Source organism: Alligator mississippiensis, chromosome 9 (genome assembly GCF_030867095.1).
Source record: "Alligator mississippiensis isolate rAllMis1 chromosome 9, rAllMis1, whole genome shotgun sequence".
Taxonomy (NCBI): Eukaryota; Metazoa; Chordata; order Crocodylia; family Alligatoridae; genus Alligator; species Alligator mississippiensis.
Genome location: NC_081832.1, coordinates 18,330,319 through 18,343,476, shown reverse-complemented (window position 1 = coordinate 18,343,476; position 13,158 = coordinate 18,330,319). Strand labels below are relative to the sequence as shown.

Sequence of the window (13,158 nt, the reverse complement as noted above, 5' to 3'; positions counted from 1 at the left end):
ATATGAAACAATAGATTGCACTTTCTGGTTTACAGTGGATTTTTCTCCTGGCCTTTTCATGTCTCAGTTAGGGACAGATATGTTCCATCAAAGTTTGGGTCACAAATTGTGTTTATTTATTAGAGATAGTTTGCACTTCTGTTGCAAGCTTCTGCAACAGAAAGAAACATTGCTTGGCAGGAATGAGGAGGAGGAGTGAGCAGTATAATGGGTGAAATGTTACCAAATAATTAAAATGCAGTGGTACTGTAAATCCTAATGGAAACAACAATGTGTCTTTGTGTACAATTAACTCTGGGCTCTGGTTCATGATAAAAATTCTAGCTAGTAAAAAGCCCTGACCTCAATACCAAAAGCTCAACAGAGGTTTACAGATCTGGTGGGGGGAAAAAAGCATTTCACCAAAGGGAAACAAATAATGGCTGGACTGGATCCCTTAAATATCCTTTAATTATTTAGGATGGTTGAGGATAAGAAGATACAAGTAGCAAAGGAAAAAAAATCCCGCAGCCCAGTGAAACTTGCAAAACACTATTTGATGTGTGCACAAAGAAGGAGAACCTCCAGCCCACCCCCAGTTATCCAAATCATACGTTCCATGGAGCACTATGCATGTTATCACTGAAATCCTATAAGATCTTTATTATTATTAGTTTAAAAAATTTGTATTGTTAACAAAGCAGACAAAACCAATTACTCATTATAGCAAGCAGCTGACAAGGAAACATGGAGGGCTATTCATTAAGTAATTACTACTTTTAGGCAGAAAAAGTTAGAGTTTTTAAAGAAAAAAAAACAGTACAAAATCAAATCATCTATTCTTTTTTTTGGTGGGTGTAGGGGGGTAACATTTCATGGAAAAGACAGTTCTACAAATGTCAATCAGTTTGACAAGCAATTATCCACTTAGTTTACAAGGATGACATAGACTGCAAGTAGAACACCTCAGAAGAGACTAACTTGGTTACTCTATCATATAATGGTAAAAAGGTATATTGGTACCTCTCCATACTAAACATCCATGCTTTGTCCGAGTTCTTGCTGAAATGGAACAAACCTGTTTATATTTTCCAGCTAAGAACAGGTCAGTCTGCACAAGATTTTTTCCAGCATCTCAAAAACTAATGAGAACACTGTTACTTATGAAAAGACAGTGCAGCTTCAGTAACTTTTATTTTAGAAATGATCATGTTAAAGTGTAGATTGACTTCATTCCTTATTAAACAAGCTGAGCCTATCCTAAGGCATTTCAGGCATAGATTTACACTGGCATCAAATTAAATCCCCTGCCAAAAAAGGCAAGAAATAGGATTTTCAAAAACATGCAAGTGCTTTAGGATCTCAGATCCCCATTAATCACACCATTGTGATTTATGCTTCTAAATCCCTTAAGCACTTTTGAAGCTCTATTCCCTCATATATTAACACAGCCACACACCACCTGATAACATTTTAAAACTAAAGAGCCTAAGGTTGATCATATAAAATTTCAAAAGTGCCAGCATGACTTTGGTGATCTTGAAAATAGGACCAAGGCTTCTAAGTCACTGAGGACCTTAAAATCCACATTTAAGCAGCCCAAAAAAAGAGAGAGGTCTGATTTGGTATTGAGCACCTACAACTCTCCTTGTTTCTTTGTTTTTAATAGGGTTTGAGATCCTCGGCACCTTTGAAAATCAGACTCCATTTATTTAGGTGCCTGAATATGAGTGATACAAAGAGAAAGGAAGAGATGGTATGTGTGAGTCTGTGGTAGGCTACCAGGTGAGGGAAAACAACTGTTTTGTTTCAGTTACCATCTGTTGATTGAAGTGATGTGGATGTTATATCCATCCTTGATACATGTCAGGCAACCACAGAGATTACTATAATTTATTTGTAGCTCTAATTTATACAAATGTTTCTCACATTTCAATTTTCCCACCATTTTATGTGTTTTTCTAGATTGGAACCTACCGAGTGAGGCAGAGTTGCAAGACTGGCTGGAAAAGATTCAAGGTCTCCTCTTTCTAGACAGCAGGATCTGAACTGTATCTTTTTCATTCCATGAAAGAAAACATTTGGTTACTAATCAAACATGAGAGATGAGCATTTACAATTATGTTTCTATTTTCTGTTTTAATTCAACTTGGAAGAACAGAGAAAGTCCATTAGCAGAGGCTGCAACATTTTAGCCAATGCTCAAGGTTAGATAATCTGATGAAGCAGAATAAAAGGGACAACAACCTAGTTTCCAACCATACATAAAGTTCAGGAGAAACCAACCTGTTTATACTACAAGGAGCTAGTTCTTGGCATCTGAATTTTATTCAGAAGGAATATAGTGGCTTGAAGTTGGTTGTATGTTGCAAAAAGGGCTTCATACACACTGTTACAAATAAATGCAAAAGAATCACTTCGTAGTATCTCATTTGTTTTCATTCTTCCAGAGACAACAGGGAGTATCTGTGAAGACAAATATGAAACCTTAAAGTTTCACAAAGATTAACACAAATGGTTATTCATCAAAAAAATCTTACAGGAAAGTGCTTCATTCATTAGTTCTTCATAGTTGTGTTTATACATTTCAAAGGTTTCAGTTGTCCTAGCCAGGGAGCAGAAACAATACCATGGGAATTCTGGGACAACTCGCATAGTAGGAACAATAGATAACAAATAGAGAACGGGTGAGTGCATAATTTTGCACCAACCAATAAGCTAAAAGATGCTTATTCAAGCTTTCTGGGCAATATTTGTAACAAGGTATATATACACAGAAACCAGGCTCAGTTTGCAAATGATCTGCAACAGAACTACAATCCCAATAAATACTTTTTGCATCAAATAATTCAATCTGCTCTCATATTCATTTGTGTATGGGTTTGTCTGCACTTATTGAGACGTGTGATTACTGAATGTGAATTATGCCCACTAGCCTTACAATGCAAGTGTAGGGACCTATAGCAGTGAAGACAAAGCAGCATGGAATACCTGCCTGAGTGGTACCCTGGGTTCAAGGCAGGCTTATAGAACCCATGCTGAAATCTCTGCTGCTTCAGATTCCCTGAGAGTGGTAACTGGTTAGGTTAAAGCCAGCATAAGCACACATACCGGTGCTGCAGAAATACCTCTGTGCACATACCTGAAGTCCATGCCAGTGATATCCTGTATGACCTAGAGAAAATCATTTAGTCTCTCCCTGTTTGGCTGATGGAGGAAGCATGCTTGCTCTGGGTTCCACCAGATTACCTGTAATCTTCAATTCCTTCACCATTACAATAGATGCTGGAATGAAGGAAACACCCCATTCAGGCATTACACTGATGTACATTTCCCTAATCTAGATAAACCCTCATCCTTAATTCAATACAAAGACAAATTCTGCTCTCATTGACATGTGTGAAAGTTGCTGAAGCCAACAAAATGACTCCAGATTTCCACCCGTCCAGCAGTGATGGATGTGACCCGTTTGACCAAGAGAATAGAAATATGCATGCATACGTATGCTTGGTTCTTTTTATGCCCTTTTAGGGACAGATTTTGTGACAGCTAAAACCAGTAGCAAAATTCCTAGTGATTTTAATAGTGCAAAATCCAGTCCTTCCAACCTCCCTGTTTTGAAAGTAAAATAATTAAACACTCAGGAATGAGAAAGCACCAAACAATTTGCCAAGTTTATGTCAGGCTTTATCAGGTGATCTTGCAGTAATCCTGTAAGTAACATATCATGAACATCAAGTCAAAGACTTAAATCCTCTTGAGATATGGGCTAAAAAAGAGACATAAACAAAAATCAAACATTTAAACCTGCCATCCTACAACCAGAGTTAATCCCTTTGGAGAAGTGAACTTTCCTGACATCTAGATGAAATTTTCCATGGATGGCATGTCTTCTGTGGTGCATCCATCCCATTGATACACACAAGCATTCTCTGACATGCACACAATCCGCTTTCTAAGCTTCAGTATATAGACTATATTAAATGTATTCCAAACATTTCCATGGAGTATATGATGAACTAAAGCAAAGACATCAGACTCACCTTGCCCCCCAGGCTGGATCCATAATGCAGAGCTCTTTGTGGGCTGGATCCAGACACTATAACAGCAGACAAGCAGCATCAAGGAGCCAGGAGGTTAATACAGGCTGTTGCTCACCCCCCAACCCACTGCCAACACACATCCTCAGTGGGGATCCCCTGGATTTTGGCAGTGAGCCCCACCCCACTCACCCCACCCCTAAATTCTCAGCCCCTTGAGGAGCATTGTGGGATAAATGACATAGCTCTGCAAGCTGGATCTGACCCATGGGCTATATGTTTGATACCCCGAGCTAGAGAATACAGTAACCACAAATTGAGCTGACCTAAATTAGGAATAATCACGTATGCATGAATGTAGTTGTCCATTTCCAGTAGTACTGCAAATGCACTGTGGGTGAACACTAGCCATAGGGCGGGATCATATTCTATCTCTTAGGCATCCAAGTGGGTTTAGGCACCAAACTGGAATTCAGTTCCACCCTGCTTAAATCCCTTAAAACCTGTTGACGCCAAAGGTGGGTGGGGCCTCCTCCTCCTCAGTGCATTGTTGTGGTTTAATCTAAGCTTAGATGATGTCTCATTACAGAAGTAGATGAGTTAATGATTTTTTCAGAGACCTGATCAGGGATTTGGACTGCACTTAGGCATCTAGTCTGTGGAATAGGATCTGGCTCGCAATCTCCAGACAGCAGAAGATAACCATCTAAAAATCTCTAACACTGAAGGCAGTGGGGAAGCAGTGGGTTCGTTCTCAAGCCAGTCTCTTGGCTAATCTAAAGAATTTGCAGAATTTGGCACAATACCAGCCAAGCATCTTTCAGAAATAGCTCTATATTTTACATGTGTACACTCAAGTACCCTCTAGCTTCTGTCTGTAACATGCTCAGTCCTGATATGTCACAAGAGCACGCTATACCAAATCTAGTTCATCTGGGAATGTGGAGTTGCTTTTCACTACAGCAGGTAAAGGCCTGCACTTACCAATATCTATACCTGGTACCAACTTCATTATGAGCGTGAGCAGCTCTAATTTCACTGATTTTATTGGAGTTACATTTGGTTTCATCAGTACTGAATTTGAATGCCTAATGTCCAGTTCCTATCTCTGAAAACTAGATCCGTGCCCCCCTGAACTAAAGGTATATCCCTGGTCATACTGTAAATCATCCAGAAAGTTGGAAATCACTATATTCTGAAGGGCTTTAATCAGAGACCTCAAAAGAGGAGCCAAGCTTCTCTTCTGAATTAACAGTCCCACTGACAAAGAGAGAAACCTGGCCTTCTCCTTCACAGCTACTCAGGCCCCCTGGCACTAGACCTTGATGGGCTTCATAGTGCAGTGAGGAGTTGGCTGCAGAGGAACAATATAATGGATGAACCACCCTTCCAGTCTGCTCTAACGGGCTGTTTACATATAGAAATTTACCAAAATAGCTGTTCCAGAATACTTATTTCTGGGCCCATCTACATGAGATGTTTACTGAGCAGTTGCCTAATTAGCTCTACAGTAAAGTCTCAGCATCTATACTTGTGGCCCTATTAGGCCTCAGTAAAGTAATTAACTCTGAGGTAGGCTGATACTTGTAAACACAAGTGCTGTCCTATGATGGTGTTCTGTAGTGCGCAGCAATGCACATGTAGACTTGACAGGGCTGGCTGGGGCATGAGGGCTCTTCAGTTGAGGGGCTGTCTACTGGCTTGCCGTGCACTAGAGCACCCTTGTGCCCCAGCCAGTCCCTCCACAGCGTGTTGAGCTGGCTCCAAATAGCCCCAGGATGGCAGGCTGATCCCCTGGGCCTCCTGCCAGCCAGGGCTGCTCTGACCCAGCTCAATGTGCTGCAGTCCCGAGCGCAAATATAAATCTGGCGCCAAGAAGCAATAAACTCTGGTACGATACGCACCAGAGTTTATTGCATCACCTTGCTTTCATGTGTAGACACACCCTTTAAGAGCTATTTTGTTCTAAGCCCTATGTGGATGCTGTTATCCCAAATTAAGAGTTTCCATATGAGATGGGAAAGGACATGCCAAAATAGCTAATCCAAGCACAGACAAATAAGATGCATGAGCCCATGGGCATGGGAGATGCTTCAATTCTTCCACTCTCCATAGGATGGGGAACCAGACAGAGCTATTTTTTAGGCTAGAGACAGACATTACACGTAAACTGGTTTAAGTGATTAGAAACTGGTTTAAACCCAGGCCAAGTGGAGGAATAAGCCCCCTCCTGCCCCCATCCCTCCAGCATCTGGTGAAGGGGCTTATTCTGATGCTTGAGCTAGGCACAGAGTGAGCAGTGATGGTGGTGGCAAGGGTGGGCAGAAACCACTGCAGTGCCCTGTGGGCAGAGTGGGGAATAACCTCACTTCCTGTCCCTCCCCACCCCCAACAGGCCTTGCCAGCCAGCATCTGGTGCCATCCCTGCCCCCACCCAGCTGCTGGAGCAGCAAGGAGGGAACAACCATGATGGGGACAGCAGCCCCTGTCATGGTTTCCTCAAGTGCAAGCCTCTTCCCAGTATTGGGGCCACTCCGCAGAGCAAGGAAAGCTGCTTCAGAGCATGGCGGCAGTGCTGTGGGGGACTCTGGCCCCCTCCGGGCCCAGTGCTACCGTGCACAGTCTGCCACAGCTCTGCCCACCCCACAGTGGGGGCCCCCGCAAGGAAGGGGCTAGCACTCCCTGACACTATGACAGGGGTTGCTGCCCACAACAAAACCCCTGCCCCTTCATTGCTGCAGTGGCTGAGCAGGGGCACAGCCAGATGCCAGCTGGCAGGGCCCCTTAGGTGGGGGCAGGAACAGTGGTTATTCCCCCTCCCTCCCTCCAGCATCTGGCAGAGGGGCAGTAGGGAGCTCATTTCATTGCTTGCCCCGAACTGGGAGCAAGCAGTGGCAGTGGTCAGGGCAGGCAGACCCAGCTCCAGTCCCCCAGGGACAGTAGGGATACAGTGGGGAATAACCCCCTTCCCTGCCCCTTCTGCCTCAGGGGCCATGCCAGCCCAGCACTGCAACAGCAAAGGGGGAGCACCTAGCAGACTGGGCTAAGGTCCCTGCTGGTGGGACAGGGAGGGGGGAATTCAACCCCTCTCTGGCCAGTTCATCCCAGACTGAAACAATTATTATTGAAACAATAATCTAGCTAGAAGCTTGAATCTATCCTGTGTTAACTGAAGCCGGGTAAAATAGTGCTACCAACACTGAAAGAGACATTACTATCCGGATGGGAAAATATGTATTTCAATACACAAAATTGTACATGTTATATTTTGAACTGATTTTTATGCATTCACAATAGGAAGTTTATTTGGCAAGCTGTGGTATTATAAGGGACATTTAAAATCTATTTCAATATAAGCAGTTTATATCTATTTCAAGTTAAAATACAGACCCATGTAGCTAAAGTATGTGATAACCTAGATCAAGCTTCAAAAGTCTCCTTGTGCTCAGCGCTCCTATGAATTCTGTCTATGTCTCTGATGTCAGGCTTGTAGCTCTCCAGAGCTGGGACTGTTTGTTAACTATTATCTTGCCTACAGATTGCCAATAATTGTAATGATGAATCACAGGGCAGAGTACAGCAATTAGCCCCTGGTCTTCATTGCAGGTTTATGCAATTCCCACATCCAGGGGAGGCTGCGTCTTAGTAAAGTGCCCAGAGGGTTTCATAAGAGATGCAGGTATTAGCAGGATATAAGGCAGTCCCAGTCTGGACCTCTCTTCCCCAAATCCTACTCCCTGTGCTGACAGCAATGAAAAAGCTTGGAATAGCTATTCACCCTGAGTTGATCCTCCCAGGTTGGAGGATCTAAGCCATTGTAGCTAATTTTTCCAGAAGTCACTTTTAAAGCTCTTGGGGTGCATCTACATGAGACGCTTTACTGCTCAGTAGAGCTAATTACTGCACAGTAAGCATCCATGTCTACACATGCAGACACTTACTGCACAGTAATTGGCTCCAGTAGCACAAGTAAATGTGCTACCTGAAAATGCAAGTAGCAAATTTACTTGAGATTACTTACTGTGCAGTAGCACATGTGTAGATGCCTGACAGGGAGCAAATGTACTTCCAGTCAGCTGGGCAGCAAGGGGCGGGAAATTGCTCCTTGCCCCCAGGAGTGCAGAGACAATGTCCCCCTGCCCTGGCAGCAGGGAGCTCACAGACCCTGCTCTGTGACAATGGGGCCAGTGCTGGGATAGCCTTATCTCCCAGCCCAAGCCCCATGGTCATGGGACCCAGGCTGAGAGATCCTTCTCTCCCAGTGCCAGCTCCGCAGTCATGGGGCCAGCGCTGAGAGATTCTTCTCTCCCAGCCTGGGTCCCATGACCGTGAGGCTTGGGCTGGGGGATAAGGATCTCCCAGAACTGGCCCTGCAACCACAGAGCTGGTGCTGGGAGATAACGATCTCCCTATCGGTGCTCTCACTATTGGTATAATACTTTTACATATTTGGGGGCATTAAAAATCCTCACCAGAGCTTGCAAACCATAGCCAGAATATCACAGTGAGAACAGAACTAGACCAAGGCTCTCTTGCCACAAAGGCACAGAGCGACCGTTTAAAACTTAGACAATCCCCATTAACTGTTAGCAGTAAGGGGCCTATGCCATGCAGATGAGAAATTCTGATTCTGTCCAGTAGAGGGAAGTAGTACTCAGATACCTTAGCTGTCTCATTGCAGTGATAGATCAGGAGTTATATGCTCCCATTTAAAAGGCACTGTTTACCCTTGTGTTTGCAACTTACTAAAAGTAAGTAGGAGGCAAGAAAATATCTTATATTATAGTGAAAAAATGCAGGTGTTTAAATGTGGGTTTTGGAAGATGTTGCTTTATTTCTACTCCAAGAGAAACTGATTTAAAACAAAATTTTCTTCCATGTGCTTTTACGCCTATATGAAACTGAATTCCATTTCTGAAAAAACTGAAGACTCTCCTTACCTCCCCATCTTTGCCTGACAGGGAAAGTTGCTGCATAAAAGACTATTAATAAGCTGTACCTACTGTGAATTTCCTCTTCTTCTCCTCTCACTTCCCTGCCATCTCCACATACAACTTATCCTGCTTATCATTCCTAACACACAGTCGATTTTCAGACTTTATCCCAACAAGCCATCCAACATTCTCAATACACCTACCCTTGATCCTTTAGCTCATGCTTTATCCGTGAAGTCTGGAGTTCAGCATGCAAAAGCAGCTTTAAAATGAGACAATGCCAGGCTTATTTGTGGAGAGTTAATGACAGAGAGTAAGTGCCAAGTTAAAAAAAAAATTCAATTAACCAGATCATTTGGTGAGAAAAAGAAAGAAATAGACTTTCCAGGGTTTGCCACAGTTCCAGAGAGAAAGCCCTGTCCATTCAACACACAGAACACTGTATATGCTGAGTATCCAAGAATTCAGTGTAGCATGATTTGTTCTAGTCATTGGGAAAGAAAATATGATATATCCAAATGAAAGAAAATCAGAATCTTTGAAGAGTGGCTATTGTCAAAGTAAATATTATTGTTATTGATGATGAAATTAACAGTAATATTAATCCTACTATTATGGATGATAATAATAATAATATTGATAGCCCCTTGAAGTATTAATATTGAAACAGATTCTTCCTCCAGTGTAAATGACTTCTTTCTGTTACCAAAAGGTCTGACTTGGAACCACTGGACTCACTTGCGACTACTGAAAATAGCCAAGATCTGAGCATCAGCATCAGCATCTTCCTCCCTTTTGCTCCAAAACTGGCATGCAAAATGGAAACTAATCTCTAACCCTCCTCTATTTGCTGCTTAGAGTTGGCTTGAGAGAAAACAGCGCCCTAGGCAATCTTGTATTTTTATACCCCACCCCAGTACCTCCCCCAGCACCCCACCCCCAAGTCACCAGCACTGTGTGTATGGGTTGTGTGCATGGATCATATGTGATAGGGAGAGATGTATGGGGGGAGGGGGGAGGGATGTGCATGCATGAGGGACACAAGTACTCCAGCAGCTCCGGGTGGCAGGAGACCTAATGGGCTATTGCAGTGCAGCACATGTCCACTTGCCTGAGATGCTGGCCAGGTACTGGGCAGCAAAGCCAGGGTGTTGTGGGGGCTCAGTGCAGGAAGGCAGGAAGAGCAGGTGGGTAGGTAGTAGGCAGGGCTGCCCACACAAAATCCTAGCCCCAGCAGCAGGTGCTGCTGCCCAGTACTGCCCGGCCACCCATGCCATTACCCTCACCCTTGGCATTGATGGCAGCAGATGGGGGAGCTGTGGCTTGGCCTCCAGCCCCAGCAGGTTGGTGATGGCAAAGGCCTTGAAGCACAAGCCTGGGCCTCCCAGTCATGCCACCTTCTCACTGGGCACTGCCGCCTTGCCCCTGAACCAGCCCTCAGCACCCTCCTCCTGGCATGCTACCTGGAAGAGTCCACTGCTGCTATCCAGGGACTTTTTATCCCGCTACCCCAGCCAGCCAGTTCCAATCACACATAGCTGTGGAGGCAGACCCCACTGCCCATCCGCCAGGATGAGTTGCCATTGAAGTCCTGCCTGGCACATGCAGTGGGGTGGGGCAGGTTGGCTGTGTGTGGCACCCCCCTGACCATGGCACCCTGGGCAGTTGCTCACGCTGCTCACCCCAAAGGCTGACTCTGTTGCTGCTACATCCATCTGCTCCGCTGTGCTGAGGTCAACTCTTCTTCCCTTTCTGCTAAGGGTTCTTCTTACAGTATCTTAGGGATGCTTTTGTTTCCTTGTGCCAGTTGGTTTCCACTGGATGGCTCAATATGGGAGTCTGCATACTGACATCTGAAGTACATGCTCCAAACATGTTCCATCCTTCCTTCCTTGTTGAAGACCAGGATATTTTTGCTAGCAATGAAGTTTTTCCACCTAACTCTATGGGATTTTTCATAGGTACTTATTTTCAAAGATAGTTCAGCTCTCATCCAACATTTTGGAAGGCCTCCACCTCCTTCAGAGCCATATGTGAGATTCAGTTGATAAGTATCAGTTTTATTATAAGAGCTGTTTCTAAGTGCTCAGTTTTGGTGCTCTATGCCTTAGGGCCTTGTTGCACCTTACACTGTGAGCCACACAAATGTTGATCCGTGTTAGTGCCAGCTTGAGTTTGGAACAGTTGCACATTCAAGACAGCACAGACCAATCTGGAGGACCGAAAGGTAATAATCCCCCCTCCCACCCCCCCCCTCCCAATCTAGGCTTTCCCCTACCCCCGGAGACTTCCCCCAGTTCCCCACCCCCACTCCTAGCATTCCCCCTGCCCCTTGAGGTTCGCCCCCGTCTCCTGCGTCCTCCCACCTGGAGTATTACTTACTTGTGGCTGCCTGCCTTCCCAGGGAAGCAGTCAGGAAAAAGTTAAACTGTCTGCCTGGCCACTGCTGTGGCCGGGCTGCTGCTCTTCTGGCTCAGTGGGCCCATTCCAGGCCAGCAAAGGATGGGGGCAGGTGGGGTGTTTACACTAATGTGCAGCCTGCTTTGGCTGCACCTTAGTGTAACATGAGCTGGATAGCACAGATCAGAGGTAATCCTGCCCTGGCTTGGCATAACTTTGAGCATAACGAGTGCTTAGAACAAGTTTCAAGTGTTAATGTATAGACAATCCAGGGGTTAAGAACTCTAGAAGCCTCTCAAAATTACTGTGTAACAAGGCCTTCAGACTGTCAATCGACTTAAGCGCTTGACTACGTTTACAGAATTTGGCCCTGATTCCATGAACACTCATTATTGTGTTTGATCCCCTAGAAGCCAATAGGACTGTAGAATAGAATAAAACTATCTGCAGGATCAGGACCTATACATACAACTCTGTACAGTGCCTAGTTTGTACATGCAGTGACTATTTTTGACTGGGTAATCATATGTGGAAGTTGTTAATGAGGAATATTTACACGTACGCAATCATAATGGACTGACATATATTTGCCACTGAATTATAATGGTTTGGGCCAACAAAAGCTATACTAACTGGTATAATAATCTGCTCTGGCAACAACCAAGTTTAGCAATTGTATTGTAGTGGACTTTTGCAGATAGGATTTTCTCCTGCTGACGTAAGTAATATGGAGCATATAATGGGAGGCAGAAATAGTCTCACAGTCTATTATAAATGGAGAAAAATAATAAAAAGACTTTAGCCATGTCCTTTACTATCACAAACCATAGCCACATGAGTGCGCACATACATTTTGCAGCACCTCAAAAGCTTTGGGGAGTCTCCGGTTCAAGATGTTCTAGGATTCTTTCCTAAACAGTTATGTCAATTATGGGAGAACTTGTCTTCCTTCATGGACACCCATGAGAAAGCTTTGGAGGACTCTTAGCACACAAATGATTTAGTCTGTCTCCTCAGGGCAACGTAGATGGGTTACAGCCCAAGCTAATGTAGGATCCAAGCTCTTATCCCACCCCCAAGGTGTGTAGATTTGCTATGGCATGAGCACTTCTGCACATGGGTAAAATATTTTTGTGTGTGGACAGTAGAAAGGCTTGTCTTAAAATCCAGGTAAAATCTTGACTGAATTGCAATGAAGACATAATCCTGTTCTAGGCTTCCTTGTATAATACTAAACTTTTCTCATCAGATGAAATGAGCCACTTGAAAAAGTGGTTGTGCAGTGTTTGGAGGGAAGTGTGCCATGAAACACGGCATGCCATTGGAACGTCCACTGGGACCTAAGAAGGGGCTGTTCCATGGCGTTGAGGTTAGCTGCCTCCCCCACTCATAGAAATGGAGGAAAGAAGTGGGCTTTAGTCTCTCCTGGGAATGACAGAGCCTTACCTTGATTTGGCACTGGTGTCAGAGGCTGATCAGGAGAGGCCTAGTTAGGGCTGAAAGGACAGGGTGGAAAGCAGCTTCCCTCAAGGAGTGTAGAGTCAATATCAAAGTTCAAGGCTGTAAAGGCACTGTACTTTAAACAGAGAGTGATCTGAGAGTAAAAGCACTAGTATTTCAACACTAAGGATACCTTTGGACCCTCTGTACACACTGATGAGTCTTCCATGCATTATTTTACTTCTCTGTCCCAGAGTCTCACGGAGATTGCTCTGTGGTACCTCTATTTTGTGCTACTTACTTCAGATTAGGGTTGGCAAGCTAGTCAATTGACTGATCAAATATTGTCAATTGACTGGTCAAAG

General features: G+C 44.3%; 1 long non-coding RNA gene across 4 annotated transcripts; it reads right to left on the bottom strand.

Annotated features, from left to right (window-relative positions):
- Nucleotides 1-432: 432 nt before the first annotated feature.
- Nucleotides 433-12,923, bottom strand: LOC109282480 (uncharacterized). Of its 4 annotated transcripts, XR_002089480.2 has the most exons (5): nt 11,336-11,569; nt 10,636-10,844; nt 4,023-4,078; nt 3,122-3,264; nt 433-2,445 (listed from the first exon to the last, which is right to left on the bottom strand). It is a non-coding gene; the product is annotated as an uncharacterized LOC109282480 (long non-coding RNA). The 4 variants fall into 4 exon arrangements; XR_002089478.2 differs by lacking the exons at nt 10,636-10,844; nt 11,336-11,569 and adding an exon at nt 12,800-12,923 and having other exon boundaries at nt 623-2,445; XR_002089479.2 differs by lacking the exon at nt 10,636-10,844 and having other exon boundaries at nt 623-2,445; nt 11,336-11,560.
- Between the last annotated feature and the right edge of the window lie 235 nt (nt 12,924-13,158).